Raw genomic sequence first — 25,180 nt, forward strand, 5'->3', positions numbered from 1 at the left:
CCAAATTTCGTTTCGGCCCATTAACTTTTCCCGCCGAGCCCACCAATTCAAATCCAGTTTATTCTTTATCAAAATTTTGCTCTGCTGAATGTTTAGTAAAATTTGAATAGTTTGAATTCTACCAAACCAAATCTAGCAAACTTTATACCGTTGGAAAGCCCATGAATTTATCTATCCAATGCCACTGGCCCCTTCTCCATTTTCGTTGTAGATTTAATTTGACAAAAAAGACAAGACAGGGACTTTTGCACATTCAAACTTTATTTAAAATTCAACCAAAATAGATTTTTGAGTAATTCCAATTCTAATAAATCACAAATGATGTCCTCTAATTGATTATGCAATAACATAGCCCTGTTGTTTGTATGATCATGGACTAGATCAAATAAAATGGCTATGTAGTCATTTCTATAGCATTTTAAAGTGGAATTCAAACTCAACCCTAATATGAGAATTACCTCTCATTTAAATTTTGATCCTAAGTACTAATAACCAAGGGGAATGACCTAGGCTAATGAACCCTTGAGAATTATTACTTAGAGATTTTAATGCATTTAAATGTTAAGTTTTAAAACTATGTGAAGTATAGCACTTCAATTAAATTGAACTCACATATAATAGATATGAAATGTTGACTTTGGGGTCAACCTATATTTCATACCTTATTATTATATGAAGAGATTAAATCTTAATAAGAGGAAATGAAAAGGAATGAATTCTTTTAAAGACCTACATACCCAATTTAAGAAATAGGAATAATGAGAGGAAATTATTTTCTTTCTAATAAAGACAAATCCAATAATCCACCATGCCATGCTTGATGGATGATAGAACTAGTGTGTGAACTATTTTGAGTGCCTCTAGTTTAGTATGTGAGCTTGGTTTAGTATTTATACCTCGTATTCGTATATAGACGCTAGTAACGAGGAATACCAAGAGGAGGAGGGCTACTCTCAGGAAGAAGAAGAGAACTTCGATAACTACCCAGCTCAAGGCAAGCTAACCCTTGCTGAAAACAAGTGCTTAGCTCTACAAGAGCAAAGGCATCTTCACACTTTACTTTTATGTATTACCTATCCCATGCTTTTACTTACTTTTGCTTTTGCTTATTTATTTTCAAAGTACTTTTGATTTATGATTCTCTTGTCTAGAATAGAACAAGAGCATCAAAGTTAGCCTAAGCAAATAAAGCTAGATAGCACCCCCTCATGACTAGTTGCTATTGCTAGGAACTAAAATGGACTACTCTAGATGGGAACATTTGTGAAATGAACTGAAGTGAAAGATTTTTGAAGGTGAATATGACCAAGAGAAGATGGTGATTTTTGACAAAATAGATGATTGAGTTTGAATGCGATACCCTTCCAATTATACAAGTACCCCCACAATACCTGATTATGGGTAGGGCTTAACTAGAAGCTTGTGTATTTTAGTATGGGTTCCCTCTGAACAAACATCATAGGGGTTACGCTGCGGCTGCCTCCGTTACTTGTGGATTGATGTTGAAATGAGGTGAATGTACGGCCCAAGCCTGTGCGGTTCCGGGTTAAGCTGCGGTTTCCACCGGGAGGCCAAGCTCATGGGGAGAGGTGCTCATACTAGCATATATAAGTGAAAGGTTTCGATTGATGATCCGCGTACTTTGTTACGATGATTCGAGGTTACCCTCGACGGATGTAATCAAAAGTTGTGGCACAAGAGTACAACCTCTGCAGAGTGTTAAACCTATTCGAATAGCCGTGTCCACGGTTACGGACGATTGGAAAGGCCATACTATCTCCGTTATCATTAAAATGTTTTGATTCTAGAAATGAATGGTGGTTTGAAAGGTGACATTAGGGTGATCCATAATGAGTTGTGGGAATGACACTAATGTTCCCACTTGAGTTAGTCTAGCACATGATAAGGCTTTACCAAAGATTTATGAAACTAAAACTTGGCTTTATGCAAACAAACCTAGAGCTTAGCACCCCCTTTCACTTAATGAGTATTTATCTTAGAGTTAGTTTGCGAGTACTTTAAAAAGTACTCATGGCTTTGCCACAGCTATTCAAATGCCAGACTATGAAGGAGAGCACCGATATCGGGATGACGGACAACGGGACGTCTACGATAACTAGGATCGTCTTCTAACGTCAAGCGTTACTGTGGAATAGATCGTCCACTACTACTTCGCTTCCGCTACTATTTGTGATGTTGAACAATATATTCGTGTAATATTGGATCATGTGATCTATGGTTGTAAGACAATATGTGTTGTAATAAATGATGACTCTATGCTACTTACTATTATGTCTCGCAAAAACATTATTCCTGGGATTGCGATGTACGGCATAATAGGCATCTGGACTTAAAAATCCGGATGTTGACAAGTTGGTATCAGAGCCATTGTTTGACCTTAGGAGACCCTAGTTAGAATGGACGCTCAAAAACTTAGTTTGAAATTTCATGAGTTGACTAGTTATGAAAATCTTATTCACCTCCTTACCTTGAAGAGTCTTTTACAAACTTTAAATTCATGCCCTTCTTCTAAGAGAATTAAAAATTTGGAACACTTGCACTTATCTAACTTAATCATCTCATCTCTCTGAGATGGATCACATCGTGGACGCGCAGCCCTTTCTCCAGGCCGAGTTCTATCAGTTGGGGAACGGTGGAGAGATCATCTTCGAGAGGGACCTCTTCTCCCTCTCCGAGTTCCTCGGGCGCCCACCACCGGAAGTCTTTGGCGGAATGCTGAATGACCAACCCGGTGGTCAACTTCAGTGGGTGATCATGGTGGACCTTCGTGGAAGGTTCACGCTCCCAATGAGCGCAAGGATCCAGTTCTCCTTCAGGGAGAACAACTGGGCGGATGGTCTCGCAAGGGGACTTCAGGAAGGACTCGCACGTCTGTGCGGGCAAAACTTCATGGACTTCACCGACAGTCGCTTTGTGCACTATGCAAGGCACAACTCACTCGGAGTGCCAATGAACCTGCCGTCACACCCGCAGCTTCGCCACCATGTTGATCATCTTGACTTCATGCTGAGCGAGACCCGCATCGACCTCGACAACTCCCGCGAATACGCCAACCACACTCACATCCAGTTGGCGCAGCAGGCGGAGACCATCAAGGTCATCGCCGGAGAACGCAGGGCACTCCGCCGTGCCAACCAGAAGAAGGATCACGCCATCAACCGCCTGAAGGCCAGGATCGCCACTCTGAAGGCGACCATCGCTGCACAAGCTGAGCAGATCCAGGAGCTGGAAGGCGAAGGTGAAGGGGAGAACATCCAGGGGGACGGCTACTCCTACGTCAGCAACGACGACGACTACGAGGAGGAGGAAGACGACGACCTGGAGTTCCACCCTTACGAGGATGACCACGAGCACCTCGATGCCGGGGTAGACAATGTCTACCCTATCAACGTCGATGGCGAGTAGTCCCGTCTGAGCACTTGCGCCCCGTGTTATGTATTGGTCCTTTGTACCCGCCCCATGTATCGTAGTTTGTTGAAAGGGTTCTTAAAACCCTCCTGAACATTTGGCTTGTAATATGTGCTACCTCCATGACTATGTTTGTGTGTGTGTAATATTATTATTATTATGAATCAAGTTAAGTTGTATTTTTTTATCCCAAAATAAGCCATAGACATTTCCCTCTTATCTCATAATCCCTATCACTGTTCAGATGGCACCCCCAACTCGCAACATGACTCAGGAGGCAATGCTGCAGATGTTGCAACAGATGTTGGCTGATAGAGAAGTTGAGAGAGCTGAACGGCAAGCCAACCTAGCTGCACTTCAACAACTTGCTCAGGGAAATCAAGGCCACGGAAACCACGACCACCCAGGGTCAAAGCTGAAAAACTTCCAGAACACTAACCCACCTGTGTTCAACAAGACAGAGGAACCCCTCGATGCTGATGATTGGCTCCAGACTATGGAGAACAATCTCGAGGTTGCCGGAGTGGAGGACAACGAGAAGGTGTTGTTCGCCACCCACTATCTGGCTGGACCTGCACGTGCCTGGTGGACAAGTACCCGCGCCTTACATGCGGGGAACCTGATGACTTGGGAAGACTTCAAACTCAAGTTTAGCAAGTATCATGTGCCCCCGGGTTTGATTAAGAAGATGAGGGATGAGTTCAGGGAACTGAAGCAAGGCAGAATGACCGTGGTAGAATACCGCGACAAGTTCCTCACTTTGTCAAGGTACGCCCCGGATGAGACGGACACCGTCGAGAAGAGGAAGGAGAGGTTTCTGAATGGACTGCATGACCAGATGCAGACTGTGCTGATCAACATCCCCTTTGCTGACTTAGAAGCACTCGTTGACTCCGCCATTCAGATGGAGGGGAAGATACACCAAGCCAATGAGAACCGCAAGCGCCGTATGATGAACCAGAGTGGGCCCAGCAACAACCACAAGTATCGCCCCAACTCAGGTGGAGGGTTCGCCCCAAGAAACAACAAGCCCCCGATGCAGAATCCACGTCCGAGTTATCAGAACAGGAGTGGAGGAAACCCCAGGTCGGGAGGACACACCAACTACAACAACAACAACAACCACAGCAACTTCAACCGCGCCCCACCTCGCGCCCCCAACAATAACTCCAACACTGCTCCACGGACTGGGAGCAACGCTGTTCCCATCACCCCCAAGGACAAGTCCACCTACAACTGCTACGAGTGCGGAGTGGCTGGACACTTCTCCTATGAGTGCCCCAAGAAGCTCGCCAAGACTGCCGCCAACACCTCGGGCCCTGCGCAGCAGCAGCGTCGTGTCACCACCAACAAGAAGTTCGCCCCCAACAACCCGAACAACCGCAACGGCCGCCTCTACCACATGAATGTAGAAGAAGCTCAGGAAGCCCCAGACGTGGTGCTGGGTATGTTCTCTGTTAACTCAATACCCGCAAGAGTGCTGTTTGATTCTGGAGCATCGCATTCATTCATTACCGAAGATTTTGCATGCACTAGTAAGATTCAACCCATCAGTTTGAAGCATGTCATGATAGTTCAAATTCCTGGATCAACAACTAAAGCTAGAAAAATTTGCAAAGATGTGCCAATCAGAATACATGAAATAGAATTCTATGCAAATTTGATTGTTCTGGGAGCCAAAGGTTTGGAAGTAGTCCTGGGAATGGACTGGATGGCGAAACATCATGGACTGATTGATTGTGCCAAGAAGGCCATCACCATGACTAGTAGCACCGGAATATTAGTCGAACACATATCTGAAAAGATGCCCCGAAAATTTACCTGTAACCAAAGCCTAGCCAAACCCACCTTGGATCAGATCAGGGTCGTTTGTCGATATCCTGATGTGTTCCCGGATGATCTACCCGGTATGCCCCCAGATCGGGATATCGAGTTTATCATCGAGTTAATTCCCGGAACCGGACCTATAGCCCAGAGAGCCTACAGCATGAACCCAGCCGAGTTAGTGGAACTGAAGAAACAGCTGGATGATATGCTATTCAAAGGTCTGATTCAACCAAGTGCGTCACCTTGGAGATCGCCAGTTTTGTTTGTGGATAAAAAGGACGGTGCCACTCGTTTGGTTACGGACTATCGTAAGCTTAACGATGTCACCATTAAGAACAAGTATCCGTTGCCCAAGATAGAAGATCTGTTTGACCAGCTGACCGGAGCCCGAGTTTTCTCAAAGATTGATCTGCGGACAGGATACCATCAGTTGAAGATTCGTGCCACCGATATCCCCAAAACTGCCTTTACCACCAGATATGGATTGTATGAGTACAATGTCATGTCATTTGGATTGACCAATGCCCCCGCTTACTTCATGAATCTCATGAATAAAATCTTTATGAACTTCCTGGACAAGTTTGTGGTTGTCTTCATCGACGACATCCTCATATACTCCAAGTCCGAGGAAGAACATGAGCAACATTTGGAAGTGGTCCTCGATACCCTTCGGGAACATCAGTTGTATGCCAAGTTCAGCAAGTGTGAGTTCTGGTTGAATGAAGTAGGATTCTTGGGTCACATCTTGTCAGCCGGAGGAATTGCCGTTGACCCCGCAAAAATCAAGACTGTTGAAGAATGGAAAGCCCCAACCACTCAGACCGAAGTCCGTGCTTTTCTCGGATTGGCGGGATACTACCGCCGATTCGTTGAAGGATTCTCGAGCATAGCAAGACCAATGACTCAATTGTTGAAGAAGGACCGGAAGTTCGAATGGACCGACAAGTGTGAAGAGAGCTTTCAACAGCTCAAGTTAAGATTGACAACAGCCCCAATACTGGTTATGCCGGACATTACCAAGCCCTTCGATGTGTACTGTGACGCCTCCAAGATTGGTCTTGGATGTGTGCTGATGCAAGAAGGCAAAGTGATATCTTACCTATCAAGACAGCTGAAGCCGCATGAACAGAACTACCCAACCCATGACTTAGAGCTAGCAGCAGTGGTGTTAGCACTGAAAGTATGGCGTCATTACCTCATGGGTAATCGATGCGAGGTTTATTCGGATCACAAGAGCCTGAAGTATATCTTCACGCAGAAGGAGCTGAATATGAGACAGCGCAGATGGATAGAGTTAATCAAGGATTACGACATGGAAATCCACTATCACCCCGGCAAGGCCAACGTGGTAGCGGATGCTCTGAGTAGACTGCCGTGTCAGTCGAACTCCATGTTAGCAATTGAGCAACCTAGCCTGTTTGAAGAGTTTGAACAGTTTAGACTTGAACTGGTTAGCGAAGGATACCTCGCCAGCATTGAACTCCAACCCACCCTGATTAGTCAGATCAAAGAAGCTCAGAAAGGAAATGCTAGCATTGACGGAATCAAGAACCAAATAGCCGCTGGAAAAGCACCAGGATTCACCGTAGATGAAGAAGGAGTGCTATGGTATAACAAGCGCCTTTGCGTACCATCAGACTCAGAATTGAAGCAAGTTATCCTGAAAGAAGCTCACGACACCCTATACTCCATTCACCCCGGAGGAACCAAGATGTACCAGGATTTGAAGGAACAATTCTGGTGGCATGGAATGAAGAGAGAAATTGGAAGCTACATCGCCAAGTGTGACATCTGTCAAAGAGTCAAAGCAGAACACCAACGCCCCGCCGGACTGTTGCAACCCCTACAGATTCCCGAATGGAAGTGGGATTCCGTAGGAATGGACTTCATCACCGGACTGCCCAAATCTAGTAAAGGAAATGATTCCATCTGGGTAGTGGTCGACAGACTGACCAAAGTCGCCCACTTCATCCCCGTCAAGACCACCTATCAAGGACCAAGACTCGCAGAGCTATATATCTCAAGGATAGTCAGCCTGCACGGAACCCCGAAGTCGATAGTATCTGACAGAGGATCCCAATTCACCTCCCGATTCTGGCAGAAAGTACATGAAGGACTCGGAACTCGTCTGAATTTTAGCACAGCCTATCACCCGCAGACAGATGGACAGACAGAAAGAGTCAACCAAATATTAGAAGATATGTTGAGAGCATGTGTGCTAGAGTATGGATCTAAGTGGGAAGACTGCTTGCCGTACGCAGAATTCTCGTACAACAATAGCTACCAAGCCAGCTTGCAGATGGCCCCCTTCGAAGCACTGTACGGAAGGAAGTGCCGTACCCCTCTGAATTGGTCGGAAGTAGGAGAGAGTCAAATCTTTGGACCAGATATTCTCCGAGAAGCCGAAGAGAAGGTTCACAAGATTCGTGAGTACCTCAAGACAGCCCAATCAAGACAGAAGAGCTACGCCGACAAGAGACGCCGAGAGATGACCTTCGAGATCGGAGATTTCGTATATCTCAAAGTGTCCCCTCTTAAGGGAATGCAGAGATTCCAGCTTAAGGGAAAGCTCGCACCCCGATATGTCGGACCCTTCAAGGTCCTGAGTCGCCGAGGAGAAGTATCCTATCAGCTGGAGTTACCAGAAGAAATGTCAGCAGTACACAATGTGTTTCACATCTCGCTACTCCGGAAGTGTTTAGAAGTACCTGAGAAGACCGAGGTTTTCAAGAACATCGACCATCAAGCTGTGGATATCAACTCAGATCTGACCTACCGCGAAGTACCTATTCGCATCCTAGAAGAAGCTTTCAGAACCACCCGTACTCGAAGTATCAAGTTTCTCTTGTCTAGAATAATAAACAATTGAAGTGGGCATTGCCAAGTGTAACATCCCAAGTTTCAACAATAATAAACAAGAAGAGAAATTCCCCAAAGTCAAATTTTGCAATTAACAAAAACTTTTTCTATGCATATAGTGCCACATATAGATATATGCATTTGAGTGATATCCTTTTGTGCAATTGCCATGATGAGTGTTAGTATGATTAAATATTGTTATATGAACACTAACCAAGATCACTAAACCCTAAATTGAGAAGAATTAGAGAAATTAGGAAAAACCCATTTCTCACTCACATACCCTTTATGTAAAATAACAAATCCTCAACCAAGGCCAAGATTGCTTGCCCCATTGCTTCTAAAATGCTTCAATGTGATAAACTAACACTTTTGCATCCTTGGATCAAGAATCAAATCAAAAGAAATCAAAATTTCATCACACATGTGATAATGGTCACATAACCCAAATTTATTTTCTTCACCACTTTACCCCTCTGTTTTTCTCAAATCTTGAACTAAGCAAGGTCAACTAAAGTCAGGTCATCCAAGACCATGTCAAGGTGAGTAACTTTGATGTTGACCACCCTCCCTAAAGTTGACTAGGTTGACCAGAATAAGAGGGCAAAGAGGGAACCCGGGAGAGAAAAGAAGATCACCCCAAATTTTGAAAAGTTGCAATTCAATTCCAAATTGAGTGCCACCACCACCAATACATCACAATATTTATATAAATGAGATTCACCAAAAAGAATTTCAAAATTCAAAAGAAAAGTTCATGCGGCCATATGATCGAACACCTTGCAGGCAGCTTTTCCAATTTGAGACACACCCTTTTACACACTGGTTTCTTCCCTAAACCCCTTTAATTCTTGATCATCACACTCTCTTACAACCCCTGCTTCACCCTAGTGCCTGCCCTGGTCGATTAAAGTGAGAGGAGGAAGAAGAAAAACCCTAAAACTATGCCGTGCCATGTACCCCGGCCACCTTTGGGCATCCCTCTCTCTGGCCTCCCTCTCAACCTTTCCTCTTGTCCTTGAGCATCTCTGGAGCACCAGGATCACGCCCGTACCACTGGATCGATCGCCACTGCACGGCACTGCCCAGAACGCCCGTGTCCAAACCTTGCCAGGACGTGCCAGCCGGCGTGGTGATCACGCCCTGGACGCGCAAGGACGTCGTCCACTTGCACGCCACCGTCCTCGCCCTGCATCCCTAGCACCGCCTCGAGCATCGCCTCTGCACCCTCTACAAGCTAGACGAACGCCCGTGCCTGCCCTGCACCGTCGCCGTCGCCCGAGACGAAATGATGCCGCGCGCCCAGTGATAGACATTGCACGCGCCCGAGCGATCCCATCCCCCTTTTGCTGCGCCAGCTACTCCTCGAGCATCGCCAGGACAAGGCCTACACGCTCCCGTCCTTCGCTTGCCCTTTCACTCTCTGGAAACGCCACGCCATGGCCGCGCCCTTGCAGCACCCCGCGGCACCCCTCGCCGCTATAAATAGAGGCCCTCCCAGCAAGCTCCTCTCACACCACCCGACTCCCCTCTCACCACTGATCTTCCTCACCACCTTAGTTCGTTCGATTGCCGCCGGAGGAGGAGCAATTTCAAGATCGGAGCCGCCGGGGGACGCAGCTCACCGTCGACGATTGGCGCCTCCCCAAGCGCCGCCGCTGCTCCCAACATCTTCCCCATCTACTACACCTTCACCGCGCATACTGCCTGAGTCCTGCATCGGCCTGGTAGGCTCCCCGACCCCCTACTGCCGCCGTGCCCTCGTCGGAATCCCGCCGGGGACGACGACGCTCCCCAGCCATAGATCTCTGTTCTAATCCTACGGTTCATAATTCGCGTACCGTTTCGCTGATTTAAGAGGCGCCGACAGGTGGCCCCCACCCTGTCAGCGCGACCCGAGCGCGCCAGCCGCGTGTTGGGCTGCGAAGTGCTGCCAAATTTCGTTTCGGCCCATTAACTTTTCCCGCCGAGCCCACCAATTCAAATCCAGTTTATTCTTTATCAAAATTTTGCTCTGCTGAATGTTTAGTAAAATTTGAATAGTTTGAATTCTACCAAACCAAATCTAGCAAACTTTATACCGTTGGAAAGCCCATGAATTTATCTATCCAATGCCACTGGCCCCTTCTCCATTTTCGTTGTAGATTTAATTTGACAAAAAAGACAAGACAGGGACTTTTGCACATTCAAACTTTATTTAAAATTCAACCAAAATAGATTTTTGAGTAATTCCAATTCTAATAAATCACAAATGATGTCCTCTAATTGATTATGCAATAACATAGCCCTGTTGTTTGTATGATCATGGACTAGATCAAATAAAATGGCTATGTAGTCATTTCTATAGCATTTTAAAGTGGAATTCAAACTCAACCCTAATATGAGAATTACCTCTCATTTAAATTTTGATCCTAAGTACTAATAACCAAGGGGAATGACCTAGGCTAATGAACCCTTGAGAATTATTACTTAGAGATTTTAATGCATTTAAATGTTAAGTTTTAAAACTATGTGAAGTATAGCACTTCAATTAAATTGAACTCACATATAATAGATATGAAATGTTGACTTTGGGGTCAACCTATATTTCATACCTTATTATTATATGAAGAGATTAAATCTTAATAAGAGGAAATGAAAAGGAATGAATTCTTTTAAAGACCTACATACCCAATTTAAGAAATAGGAATAATGAGAGGAAATTATTTTCTTTCTAATAAAGACAAATCCAATAATCCACCATGCCATGCTTGATGGATGATAGAACTAGTGTGTGAACTATTTTGAGTGCCTCTAGTTTAGTATGTGAGCTTGGTTTAGTATTTATACCTCGTATTCGTATATAGATGCTAGTAACGAGGAATACCAAGAGGAGGAGGGCTACTCTCAGGAAGAAGAAGAGAACTTCGATAACTACCCAGCTCAAGGCAAGCTAACCCTTGCTGAAAACAAGTGCTTAGCTCTACAAGAGCAAAGGCATCTTCACACTTTACTTTTATGTATTACCTATCCCATGCTTTTACTTACTTTTGCTTTTGCTTATTTATTTTCAAAGTACTTTTGATTTATGATTCTCTTGTCTAGAATAGAACAAGAGCATCAAAGTTAGCCTAAGCAAATAAAGCTAGATAGCACCCCCTCATGACTAGTTGCTATTGCTAGGAACTAAAATGGACTACTCTAGATGGGAACATTTGTGAAATGAACTGAAGTGAAAGATTTTTGAAGGTGAATATGACCAAGAGAAGATGGTGATTTTTGACAAAATAGATGATTGAGTTTGAATGCGATACCCTTCCAATTATACAAGTACCCCCACAATACCTGATTATGGGTAGGGCTTAACTAGAAGCTTGTGTATTTTAGTATGGGTTCCCTCTGAACAAACATCATAGGGGTTACGCTGCGGCTGCCTCCGTTACTTGTGGATTGATGTTGAAATGAGGTGAATGTACGGCCCAAGCCCTGTGCAGTTCCCGGGTTAACTGCGGTTTCCACCGGGAGGCCAAGCTCATGGGGAGAGGTGCTCATACTAGCATATATAAGTGAAAGGTTTCGATTGATGATCCGCGTACTGTGTTACGATGATTCGAGGTTACCCTCGACGGATGTAATCAAAATTTGTGGCACAAGAGTACAACCTCTGCAGAGTGTTAAACCTATTCGAATAGCCGTGTCCACGGTTACGGACGATTGGAAAGGCCATACTATCCCCGTTATCATTAAAATGTTTTGATTCTAGAAATGAATGGTGGTTTGAAAGGTGACATTAGGGTGATCCATAATGAGTTGTGGGAATGACACTAATGTTCCCACTTGAGTTAGTCTAGCACATGATAAGGCTTTACCAAAGATTTATGAAACTAAAACTTGGCTTTATGCAAACAAACCTAGAGCTTAGCACCCCCTTTCACTTAATGAGTATTTATCTTAGAGTTAGTTTGCGAGTACTTTAAAAAGTACTCATGGCTTTGCCCTGGCTATTCAAATGCCAGACTATGAAGGAGAGCACCAGTATCGGGATGACGGACAACAGGACGTCTACGATAACTAGGATCGTCTTCTAACGTCAAGCGTTGCCTGTGGAATAGATCGTCCACTACTACTTCGCTTCCGCTACTATTTGTGATGTTGAACAATATATTCGTGTAATATTGGATCATGTGATCTATGGTTGTAAGACAATATGTGTTGTAATAAATGATGACTCTATGCTACTTACTATTATGTCTCGCAAAAACATTATTCCTGGGATTGCGATGTACGGCATAATAGGCATCTGGACTTAAAAATCCGGGTGTTGACACCAAGGGTGTGACGAGAAGGAGATAAAAATAACCTACAGAAAAAGATGGATTTCATCAAATAAGGGAAAATAGATGTCCATGAAAGAGGAAGTATCACCGGAGAGAGACAATTGATCTATTGGAAATTGATGCGTTGTCTTGCCCACGAAGACTATTGGAAATGCAATCTAAAAACAGATCCATCAAAACTACCAGTCAAAAATTTACTTATCCAAGCTTTATTTATAACATAGTTTATAATACAACATAGAGAAAAGATTGAACATCATTGTATATAAAAACATAAGCATAGATGCAGATTCCCATTAACTAAAATATCTTGTGTTAGCTTTAACTCTACTCGAAAGCAACAAAGTTTTATAGGAGCAAATCATCAAATACCTGCAAGTCAATCGAGCCAGCAATGCTATGGTCCTTATCGGGGAGGCGGAAAAATAAGATAGAATCAACACACATGGGAAAACTCTAGAGGTTAATTTGGTCTGCCCTATAAACCATGGACTAAATTTTAACATGAAGATTCTCTTTGTTCCATCAATATTGAGAACATGGGAGAGACATTTACAAAAAATAAAGCAAGACAATACAAAAAAAAACTTAATGGCTTACAGAGACACCGGTTCATGTCTTGCAAAGTTCTCTATCTAATGGTCAGTTGGGTTAAGAGGAGAATACATAACCCCATAATTTAGAGAAACAACAATACCGATTTTTTGTTTTCAGCACCCTCGTATTGATAAGACCATGACCTGCAATAACCAATAAAAGAGCATTGGTAAGACATAGTCACCAAAGATAAATTGTCGATAAACCCACCTAAATTCGAACAAAAAAGCAAGAGAGACTGCACCAAATGAGAAATTAAGTGTTACTTAGCAATGTTGGCTATGCATATGAACTGCAACAACTATTATTTTCAATTGTAGCTTTAATCAAAATAAATACAAGTTATTTTATGTCAGCTTCCGAACTTTCAGTTGTCATCGAGAAAAACCTTCAACTACAAAGATAACAAAGCTCCATCAGATGGAATATATACCTATTAACTACATCATCTATGAAGTTTTGCGCATAACATAAAATTGATACCTGCTATCTTGTACATGTTCAATGTTCATGCATCAAAGTCAATTCTTGGTTCAGATCAGTTTGCACCTGCATACATGTACATGAGATCAGTCTAGACAGGCTATATGAAACGGAATAATCAAAGTACAAAAATGTAAATAAGAAATTTGATCTGATAGGAAGAAAATAGCGTGCACTTTCATTTAGTTAGAGAAGAAAATACAGTACAAATATTTTTGAGTTCTGAAAGCTTGAAATCTTCCTATGTTATTCATGAAAATAAACTGGTTGCTTGAATTCTCCGTAGCAGAAAGAATTCAATATCCAAATAATCTGAGCCGCTACAATCATCGCAATTATCAAACTGACTGCCTGGAGTATATGATACGGAAGAATATTGTTGTGAAATACAAATGGAAAAGCCACTTGATGAAACCATAACTTTACCTTCACCAGCAACTATGGGAACTGGACACATAACACTAACCTGTATGGGGGGTGGATGACGCTGGGTTAGTATAGATAGAGAAAACCAAGAGTCGAGGAGCCCCATGAAGTAAAATTGGTGCCCATCCAACATTAAAATATATATATGAAATAATCATCTTCTTTGAGAAAATTTGGGAACCCTTTATGGCAACATCAATTACATATCCTAACACATGCATGCATCACGTGTGACCAATCTTTGAGAAACCTCCTTGAACAAAATAGAACGCCTCATGGCTGGTCTGAGATACCTTCCACGTTGGTACCCGTGGTCTTGTTTGCCAATTCCCTTCAAGAAGCGTGTGGAGAACAAATAAAAGGAAAGCACAAATTTGTGGATGCAAGAATCTAGGCGGATGCCTACCTGAACATCTTTCTTCTTCATCTCAACCTGGAGCTGCAAGAGCTGTCTCACACAGCCACGCCAGGATCGCACACGGGGTTGGGCAGTGGGCTTGTTTGATGCGCTTGAAAAGCTGATGCAAGAGGCCGTGGGCGTCGCCGGCGAGGAGGATCCGTGGCGGCGCTGGTACCTCGTCATGGAGCTGGCCCCCAACGGCGACCTCCTCTCCAGGCTCGCCTCTCGCGCGACGCGCCTTCCTTCATCTCGCCTCCGGGCTCACCTGCTGCAGCCGGGTCGGCCGCCGGAGCTCCACCTGCGGCAAGAACCTCGCCGCCGTTCTCCCCCGCGCCACCTCCTCCCACAAGCGACAATCGTGCTCGTCGAGAGAGAGGCGGCGCGCTGCTACAGCCGGCTCGGCGCCGGAGCTCCATGATACGTCTTCGACGTATCGATAATTTCTTATGTTCCATGCCACATTATTGATGTTATCTACATGTTTTATGCACACTTTATGTCATATTCGTACATTTTCTAGAACTAACCTATTAACAAGATGCCGAAGTGCCAGTTGCTGTTTTCTGCTGTTTTTGGTTTCAGAAATCCTAGTAAGGAAATATTCTCGGAATTGGACGAAATCAACGCCCAGGGGCCTATTTTTCCACGAAGCTTCCAGAAGTCCGAAGACGAAACGAAGTGGGGCCACAGGGAGCCCAAACCCTAGGGCGGCGCGGCCCCCCCTTGGCCGCGCCGCCCTGTCATCTGGGGCCCCTGTGCCCCCTCCTGACTTGCCCTTCCGCCTACTTAAAGCCTCCGTGACGAAACCCCCAGTACCGAGAGCCACGATACGGAAAACCTTCCAGAGACGCCGCCAACGCCGATCCCATCTCGGGGGATCCAGGAGATCGCCTCCGGCACCCTGCCGGAGAGGGGAATCATCTCCCGGAGGACTCTACGCCGCCATGGTCGCCTCCGGTGTGATGTGTGAGTAGTCTACCCCTAGACTATGGGTCCATAGCAGTAGCTAGATGGTTGTCTTCTCCCCATTGTGCTATCATTGTCGGATCTTGTGAGCTGCCTAACATGATCAAGATCATCTATCTGTAATTCTATATGTTGCGTTTGTTGGGATCCGATGAATAGAGAATACTTGTTATGTTGATTATCAAAGTTATATCTACGTGTTGTTTATGATCTTGCATGCTTTCCGTTACTAGTAGATGCTCTGGCCAAGTAGATGCTTGTAACTCCAAGAGGGAGTACTTATGCTCGATAGTGGGTTCATGCCTGCATTGACACAGGGACAGTGTGAAAGTTCTAAGGTTGTGTTGTGCTGTTGCCACTAGGGATAAAACATTGATGCTATGTCTAAGGATGTAGTTGTTGATTACATTACGCACCATACTTAATGCAATTGTCTGTTGCTTTGCAACTTAATACTGGAGGGGGTTCGGATGATAACCTGAAGGTGGACTTTTTAGGCATAGATGCAGTTGGATGGCGGTCTATGTACTTTGTCGTAATGCCCAATTAAATCTCACTATACTCATCATGATATGTATGTGCATGGTCATGCTCTCTTTATTTGTCAATTGCCCAACTGTAATTTGTTCACCCAACATGCTGTTCGTCTTATGGGAGAGACACCTCTAGTGAACTGTGGACCCCGGTCCAATTCTCTTTACTGAAATACAATCTACTGCAATACTTGTTCTACTGTTTTCTGCAAACAATCATCTTCCACACAATACGGTTAACTCTTTGTTACAGCAAGCCGGTGAGATTGACAACCTCACTGTTTCGTTGGGGCAAAGTACTTTGGTTGTGTTGTGCAGGTTCCACGTTGGCGCCGGAATCCCTGGTGTTGCGCCGCACTACATCTCGCCGCCATCAACCTTCAACGTGCTTCTTGACTCCTACTGGTCCGATTAAACCTTGGTTTCTTACTGAGGGAAACTTGCCGCTGTGCGCATCACACCTTCCTCTTGGGGTTCCCAACGGACGTGCCAACCACACGCATCAAGCAAATTTCTGGCGCCTTTGCCGGGAAGATCAAGACACGCTGCAAGGGGAGTCTCCACTTCTGAATCTCTTTACTTTGTTTTTGTCTTGCTTAGTTTTATTTACTACTTTGTTTGCTGCACTATATCAAAATACAAAAAAAATTAGTTGCTAGTTTTACTTTATTTGCTATCTTGTTTGTTATATCAAAAATAAAAGAAATTAGTTTACCTGCATTTACTTTATCTAGTTTGCTTTATTTACTACTACTAAAATGAGTAATCCCGAAGTTGAAGTTCGTACGTTTAAGCAACGAGGGGGAGAATGTTTGAGAGATGCTTGGTATAGAATTAGTGATGCCCATAATAGATGCACTAAGAAACACTCCACCATTATTTTACTCAGGAATTTTTATGTTGGTATCTCTAGCTGGAATAGATATGTTCTTGATAGTCTCGCAAAAGGTGACTTCTTAAGTACTCCTGCATTAGAAGCTAGTTGCATTATTGAGAGTTTATTTGGAATACCCCCTGTTGATAAAATTAAAACTGAAATCTCTCTTGAAGATGTTATGAAAAAATTGGAAACCATAGAGAAAAAATTTCCAAGTGTTGAAACTAAATTGGAAATGTTACTTGATAAAACTGATGAACTTGATAAATCCTTAGGAGGAATTGATGAAAGAATTAGTGTCCTAGGAACTTGTGTTGTCCATGATGATCAAATTAATAGGATTGATGAACTTGAAAAAGCTATGGGAACCTTGGGTTCAACATTTTCTTCTCTTAAATATAAGGAGAAAGCTTATGTGGGTAAGGAGCAAAAGTTTATGTATGTCTCTAAAGTGCCTAAACCAAAGAAATATTATTATAGGCCTAAAATTGACAAAGCCCTTAGTACCACTACTGATGGGGGAGCTCATAATAACGACACGCCATCTCTTGATAATACTTGATACACACTTTCTGCGCCTAGCTGAAAGGCGTTAAAGAAAAGCCCTTATGGGAGACAACCCATGTTTTTACCTACAGTACTTTGTTTTTATTTTGTGTCTTGGAAGTTGTTTACTACTGTAGCGACCTCTCCTTATCTTAGTTTTGTGTTTTGTTGTGCCAAGTTAAGCCGTTGATAGAAAAGTAAGTACTAGATTTGGATTACTGTGCAGTTCCAGATTTTTTTGCTGTCACGAATCTGGGTCTAACTCCCTGTAGGTAGCTCAGAAAATTAAGCCAATTTACGTGCATGATCCTCAGATATGTACGCAACTTTCATTCAATTTGAGTATTTTCATTTGAGCAAGTCTGGTGCCATTTTAAAATTCGTCAATATGAACTGTTCTGTTTTGACAGAATCTGCCTTTTATTTCGCATTGCCTCTTTTGCTATGTTGGATGAATTTCTTTGATCCACTAATGTCCAGTAGCATTATGCAATGTTCAGAAGTGTTAAGAATGATTGTGTCACCTCTGAATATGTTAATTTAAATTGTGCACTAACCCTCTAATGAGTTGTTTCGAGTTTGGTGTGGAGGAAGTTTTCAAGGATCAAGAGAGGAGTATGATGCAACATGATCAAGGAGAGTGAAAGCTCTAAGCTTGGGGATGCCCCGGTGGTTCACCCCTGCATATATTAAGAAGACTCAAGCGTCTAAGCTTGGGGATGCCCAAGGCATCCCCTTCTTCATCGACAACATTATCAGGTTCCTCCCCTGAAACTATATTTTTATTCCATCACATCTTATGTGCTTTTTCTTGGAGCGTCGGTTTGTTTTTGTTTTTGTTTTGTTTGAATAAAATGGATCCTAGCATTCACTTTATGGGAGAGAGACACACTCCGCTGTAGCATATGGACAAGTATGTCCTTGGTTTCTACTCATAGTATTCATGGCGAAGTTTCTCCTTCGTTAAATTGTTATATGGTTGGAATTGGAAAATGATACATGTAGTAATTGCTATAAATGTCTTGGGTAATGTGATACTTGGCAATTGTTGTGCTCATGTTTAAGCTCTTGCATCATATGCTTTGCACCCATTAATGAAGAAATACATAGAGCATGCTAAAATTTGGTTTGCATATTTGGTTTCTCTAAGGTCTAGATAATTTCTAGTATTGAGTTTGAACAACAAGGAAGACGGTGTAGAGTCTTATAATGTTTTCAATATGTCTTTTATGTGAGTTTTGCTGCACCGGTTCATCCTTGTGTTTGTTTCAAATAAGCCTTGCTAGCCTAAACCTTGTATCGAGAGGGAATACTTCTCATGCATCCAAAATACTTGAGCCAACCACTATGCCATTTGTGTCCACCATACCTACCTACTACATGGTATTTTCCGCCATTCCAAAGTAAATTGCTTGAGTGCTACCTTTAAAATTCCATCATTCACCTTTGCAATATATAGCTCATGGGACAAATAGCTTAAAAACTATTGTGGTATTGAATATGTAATTATGCACTTTATCTCTTATTAAGTTGCTTGTTGTGCGATAACCATGTTCACTTTGGGACGCCATCAACTATTCATTGTTGAATTTCATGTGAGTTGCTATGCATGTCCGTCTTGTCTGAAGTAAGAGAGATCTACCACCTTATGGTTAAGCATGCATATTGTTAGAGAAGAACATTGGGCCGCTAACTAAAGCCATGATCCATGGTGGAAGTTTCAGTTTTGGACATATATCCTCAATCTCAAATGAGAAAATTATTAATTGTTGTTACATGCTTATGCATAAAAGAGGAGTCCATTATCTGTTGTCTATGTTGTCCCGGTATGGATGTCTAAGTTGAAGAATAATCAATAGCGAGAAATCCAATGCGAGCTTTCTCCATAGACCTTTGTACAGGCGGCATAGAGGTACCCCTTTGTGACACTTGGTAAAAACATGTGCATTGTGATGATCCGGTAGTCCAAGCTAATTAGGACAAGGTGCGGGCACTATTAGTACACTATGCATGAGGCTTGCAACTTATAAGATATAATTTACATGATGCATATGCTTTATTACTACCATTGACAAAATTGTTTCATGTTTTCAAAATCAAAGCTCTAGCACAAATATAGCAATCGATGCTTTTCCTCTATGGAGGACCATTCTTTTACTTTCAATGTTGAGTCAGTTCACCTATTTCTCTCCACCTCAAGAAGCAAACACTTGTGTGAACTGTGCATTGATTCCCACATATTTGCTTATTGCACTTATTATATTACTCTATGTTGACAATATCCATGAGATATACATGTTACAAGTTGAAAGCAACCGCTGAAACTTAATCTTCTTTTGTGTTGCTTCAATACCTTTACTTTGAATTATTGCTTTATGAGTTAACTCTTATGCAAGACTTATTGATGCTTGTCTTGAAGTGCTATTCATGAAAAGTCTTTGCTTTATGATTCACTTGTTTACTCATGTCATATACATTGTTTTGATCACTACATTCACTACATATGCTTTACAAATAGTATGATCAAGGTTATGATGGCATGTCACTCCAGAAATTATCTGTGTTATCGTTTTACCTGCTCGGGACGAGCAGAACTAAGTTTGGGGATGCTGATACGTCTCCGACGTATCGATAATTTCTTATGTTCCATGCCACATTATTGATGTTATCTACATGTTTTATGCACACTTTATGTCATATTCGTGCATTTTCTGGAACTAACCTATTAACAAGATGCCGAAGTGCCGATTCTGCTGTTTTCTGCTGTTTTTGGTTTCAGAAATCCTAGTAAGGAAATATTCTCGGAATTGGACGAAATCAATGCCCAGGGGCCTATTTTTCCACGAAGCTTCCAGAAGTCCGAAGACGAAACGAAGTGGGGCCACAGGGAGCCCAAACCCTAGGGCGGCGTGGCCCCCCCTTGGCCGCGCCGCCCTGTCATCTGGGGCCCCTGTGCCCCCTCCTGACTTGCCCTTCCGCCTACTTAAAGCCTCCGTGACGAAACCCCGGTGCCGAGAGCCACGATACGGAAAACCTTCCAGAGACGCCGCCAACGCCGATCCCATCTCGGGGGATCCAGGAGATCGCCTCCGGCACCCTGCCGGAGAGGGGAATCATCTCCCAGAGGACTCTACGCCGCCATGGTCGCCTCCGGTGTGATGTGTGAGTAGTCTACCCCTGGACTATGGGTCCATAGCAGTAGCTAGATGGTTGTCTTCTCCCCATTGTGCTATCATTGTCGGATCTTGTGAGCTGCCTAACATGATCAAGATCATCTATCTGTAATTCTATATGTTGCGTTTGTTGGGATCCGATGAATAGAGAATACTTGTTATGTTGATTATCAAAGTTATATCTACGTGTTGTTTATGATCTTGCATGCTTTCCGTTACTAGTAGATGCTCTGGCCAAGTAGATGCTTGTAACTCCAAGAGGGAGTACTTATGCTCGATAGTGGGTTCATGCCTGCATTGACACAGGACGATGTGAGAAAGTTCTAAGGTTGTGTTGTGCTGTTGCCACTAGGGATAAAACATTGATGCTATGTCTAAGGATGTAGTTGTTGATTACATTACGCACCATACTTAATGCAATTGTCTGTTGCTTTGCAACTTAATACTGGAGGGGGTTCGGATGATAACCTGAAGGTGGACTTTTTAGGCATAGATGCAGTTGGATGGCGGTCTATGTACTTTGTCGTAATGCCCAATTAAATCTCACTATACTCATCATGATATGTATGTGCATGGTCATGCTCTCTTTATTTGTCAGTTGCCCAACTGTAATTTGTTCACCCAACATGCTGTTCGTCTTATGGGAGAGACACCTCTAGTGAACTGTGGACCCCGGTCCAATTCTCTTTACTGAAATACAATCTACTGCAATACTTGTTCTACTGTTTTCTGCAAACAATCATCTTCCACACAATACGGTTAACTCTTTGTTACAGCAAGCCGGTGAGATTGACAACCTCACTGTTTCGTTGGGGCAAAGTACTTTGGTTGTGTTGTGCAGGTTCCACGTTGGCGCCGGAATCCCTGGTGTTGCGCCGCACTACATCTCGCCGCCATCAACCTTCAACGTGCTTCTTGACTCCTACTGGTCTGATTAAACCTTGGTTTCTTACTGAGGGAAACTTGCCGCTGTGCGCATCACACCTTCCTCTTGGGGTTCCCAACGGACGTGCCAACCACACGCATCACTCCACCTGCGACAATCCTCGTTCGGTGACAAAGACAGAGACGGGGCTTGGGAGGAGGAGAAGCGCTGGAGGCGGGACGTCGCCGCCGGACACGAGGGGATTGGTGAGAAGCGCACACGCGCAGGGATTGGGGGAGAGGCGGCTAGGGTTTGCTCCGTTGGATGCTCTTTTTATACCACCACGGTAAAAAAACGGACGGCTTTGATTCATCGGAGGTAAAATCCTAGGGCTGATAGATGAAAGTTATCAACCATTTTGGAGTATGTGATTTAACAATGGCACATATAAAAAATTTCCAACCCCAAAATTTAATTCAATTTAAATATTTTTGTTAATTTATTAGCTCACAAGTTATCAACCCACTAGTATATAATTTGCGGTGTTGTTCACCTGTGGTTATCGACTTCAACAACTTACGGAGGTTGGTTGTATCGGTTACTTTTTGGAGTTTAGAAGTTACTAAACTACGAAATATATGAGCTACCGGGGTAAACTTCATATTAATACCTTGGTAAAAATACGTGGATACCATGTGGTGACTAGCTATTTAAAAACCTTTGGTAACTTCATATTGATCAAAGTGTGTAGAATTCTCAACACCATAACAAGGAAAAAAGAACATAGTTCATGGTTCCTCTTCACTTGATACCTTGATAACTACATTGTTAACTATTTACTGAACACTTAGATAACTACATCAACACACATCTTGGTAACAACATTGATATCGTATTGATGACTAGTTAGAACCTTTTGATAAGTACATCATTTGATGATTATTTAGTAAATACCGTGGTAACTACATCAGCACCTTGTTGTTGAATAATCACTAAACACATTGGTATATATAGACACAGTGTTCGTAACTATTTAGTGAGCACATATGTAAATATATTTTCACTATGTTGGTGACTAATTACTGAACATATTGTTAACTACATTAGCACCATGTTGGTGACTAGTTACTGAACACTTCTGTAACTACATCAAAACCATGTTGATGACTAGTTAATCAATACCTTCGGATTTACATAATCACAGTGTTGGTAACTATTCACGAGGAACGGAGGATATGTGGGCATGCCATTACGAGAAGAATTGGATGCTCTTGCCGAGATTAATGTATCGTGTCCTTGTTGATACAACCAAGTGAAGAGATGGCTGTCTTGAGGGCAGACAGGCTAGATCTGACTCGATTGGGAGGGAAGAATGTGGCAACGACTTCGGAAGGTATAGGTGCCCTCGAAACTCTGTGTTTTTCTTTGGCGACTCGCACGACATTCTCTACCTACGAGTGCTATCCGTAACCACCACCACATGGTCAAGACCAGCTATTGCTCTTTCTGCGGTGGCCGACTCATGGGTACACTCTCTTATTAATTTTGCAGTTGCAAGGTGTGTTTTGGATTTAGCTAATGAAGAAGTTACTGAACACCTTGAACCTCTATAGTCCCCTGCTTCTTCTCTCTTCGCTCTAAAAGTTTTGTAATGACCCCAGGTTCTTTGTTTCTATAAATTGTTCAGCCTGGCGTAAGCCCGCCGTAGACCCGATCAAAAAAAAGTTACTGAACACATTTGTAGATTAGAAGAGGCATCATCAAAGCAGTGATTGTTCCTTATGATGGAGTCTCCATCTAAAGAAGATTATGTGAAACTGATAGTTACTCTTTAGGTGATCTGGTATGTGAGGATGAAGATTATCCATGATGGAGAGTTTCAAATTCCACTCTCTACTCACCTTTTATATGGAGAATTACTTTCGAGGTCTCTCAATTAGGAAAAACCGAGTTACTTGGGAGAAAACCTTACAATACGTGTTCAACCAAAGTGAACCCCTCCGCCCTCTGGAGACGAAGTTATACGTGGATGTTGCGGTCTCAAAATCAAGCAACGCCAGTGCCATAGGGCGATCTGCAGAAATGGTGATGGCTCATTTGTGGAAGCGCACACCATCTTAGGGTATTTCGGACCAAGCTATTCTAGAGGCGATGACATCTCGCGGAGCACTGTCACTCGCCGAGGGCTATATCATGTGCTGGTGCCCTCTGACTGCCTAGCGGTCATCATCAACGAAATTATGCACTCTTATGCTAATAGCTACAATATAATTTTACGAGAAATTGAAGTCTATAACAGCTAGATTTCAGAATGTTTTCTTTGTCCATAAACATGGGGCTTCAAATTCGGAAGCTCACGAATTAGCTCGGTTCAGTATTTCTAGCAGTATTGGACTCCTGATTTGGCTCCTCCAGCCCCCGATGGTCTTTGTATCCATTTGAACATTGTTGAGCAATAAAGAGCCACTGGTTCTAAAAGAAAAAATAGAACAGCAACATCTACTATATCGATCAAGAAATATGACTAAGTATTACCTGCGGCCTCCTCTAATACAAAACCAAACAGAAACTACCTAAGATAACGTCACATACATTTCAAGTTTCAATCATGATCCAATTTCAGAAGAAAAGAGAAATTAATAACATGAGATGCTTAACACTGGCATCTGGCATAACAATTTATACTGCTGTAGTACATGTCGAAGCATCCAAGGGGTATATATGATGCCCCCACGGGGGCCTCACAGATATTAGCATCTTTCAGCCCTAGGATTTTACCTCCGATGAATCAAAGCCGTCCGTTTTTTTACCGTGGTGGTATAAAAAGAGCATCCAACGGAGCAAACCCTAGCCGCCTCTCCCCCAATCCCTGCGTGTGTGCGCTTCTCACCAATCCCCTCGTGTCCGGTGGCGACGTCCCACCTCCAGCGCTTCTCCTCCTCCCAAGCCCCGTCTCTTTCTTTGTCACCAGACGAGGATTGTCGCAGGTGGAGCTCCGGCACCGAGCCGTCTGTAGCAGCGCGCCGCCTCGCTCTCGACGAGCACGAGTCGTCGCTTGTGGGAGGAGGTGGCGCAGGGGAGAACGGCAGCGAGGTTCTTGCCGCAGGTGGAGCTCCGGCGGCCGACCCGGCTGCAGCAGGTGAGCCCGGAGGCGAGATGAAGGAAGGCGCGTCGCGCGAGAGGCGAGCCTGGAGAGGAGGTCGCCGTTGGGGGCCAGCTCCATGACGAGGTACCAGCGCCGCAACGGATCCTCCTCGCCGGCGACGCCCACGGCCTCCTGCATCAGCTTTTCAAGCGCATCAAACAAGCCCACTGCCCAACCCCGTGTGCGAGCCTGGCGTGGCTGTGTGAGACAGCTCTTGCAGCTCCAGGTTGAGATGAAGAAGAAAGATGTTCAGGTAGGCATCCGCCTAGATTCTTGCATCCACAAATTTGTGCTTTCCTTTTATTTGTTCTCCACACGCTTCTTGAAGGGAATTGGCAAACAAGACCACGGGTACCAACGTGGAAGGTATCTCAGACCAGCCATGAGGCTTTCTATTTTGTTCAGGGAGGTTTCTCAAAGATTGGTCACACGTGATGCATGCATGTGTTAGGATATGTAATTGATGTTGCCATAAAGGGTTCCCAAATTTTCTCAAAGAAGATGATTATTTCATATATATATTTTAATGTTGGATGGGCACCAATTTTACTTCATGGGGCTCCTCGACTCATGGTTTTCTCTATCTATACTAACCCAGCGTCATCCACCCCCCATACAGGTTAGTGTTATGTGTCCAGTTCCCATAGTTGCTGGTGAAGGTAAAGTTATGGTTTCATCAAGTGGCTTTTCCATTTGTATTTCACAACAATATTCTTCCGTATCATATACTCCAGGCAG

The sequence above is a fragment of the Lolium perenne genome, chromosome 3 (assembly GCF_019359855.2).
Source record: "Lolium perenne isolate Kyuss_39 chromosome 3, Kyuss_2.0, whole genome shotgun sequence".
NCBI lineage: Eukaryota > Viridiplantae > Streptophyta > Magnoliopsida > Poales > Poaceae > Lolium > Lolium perenne.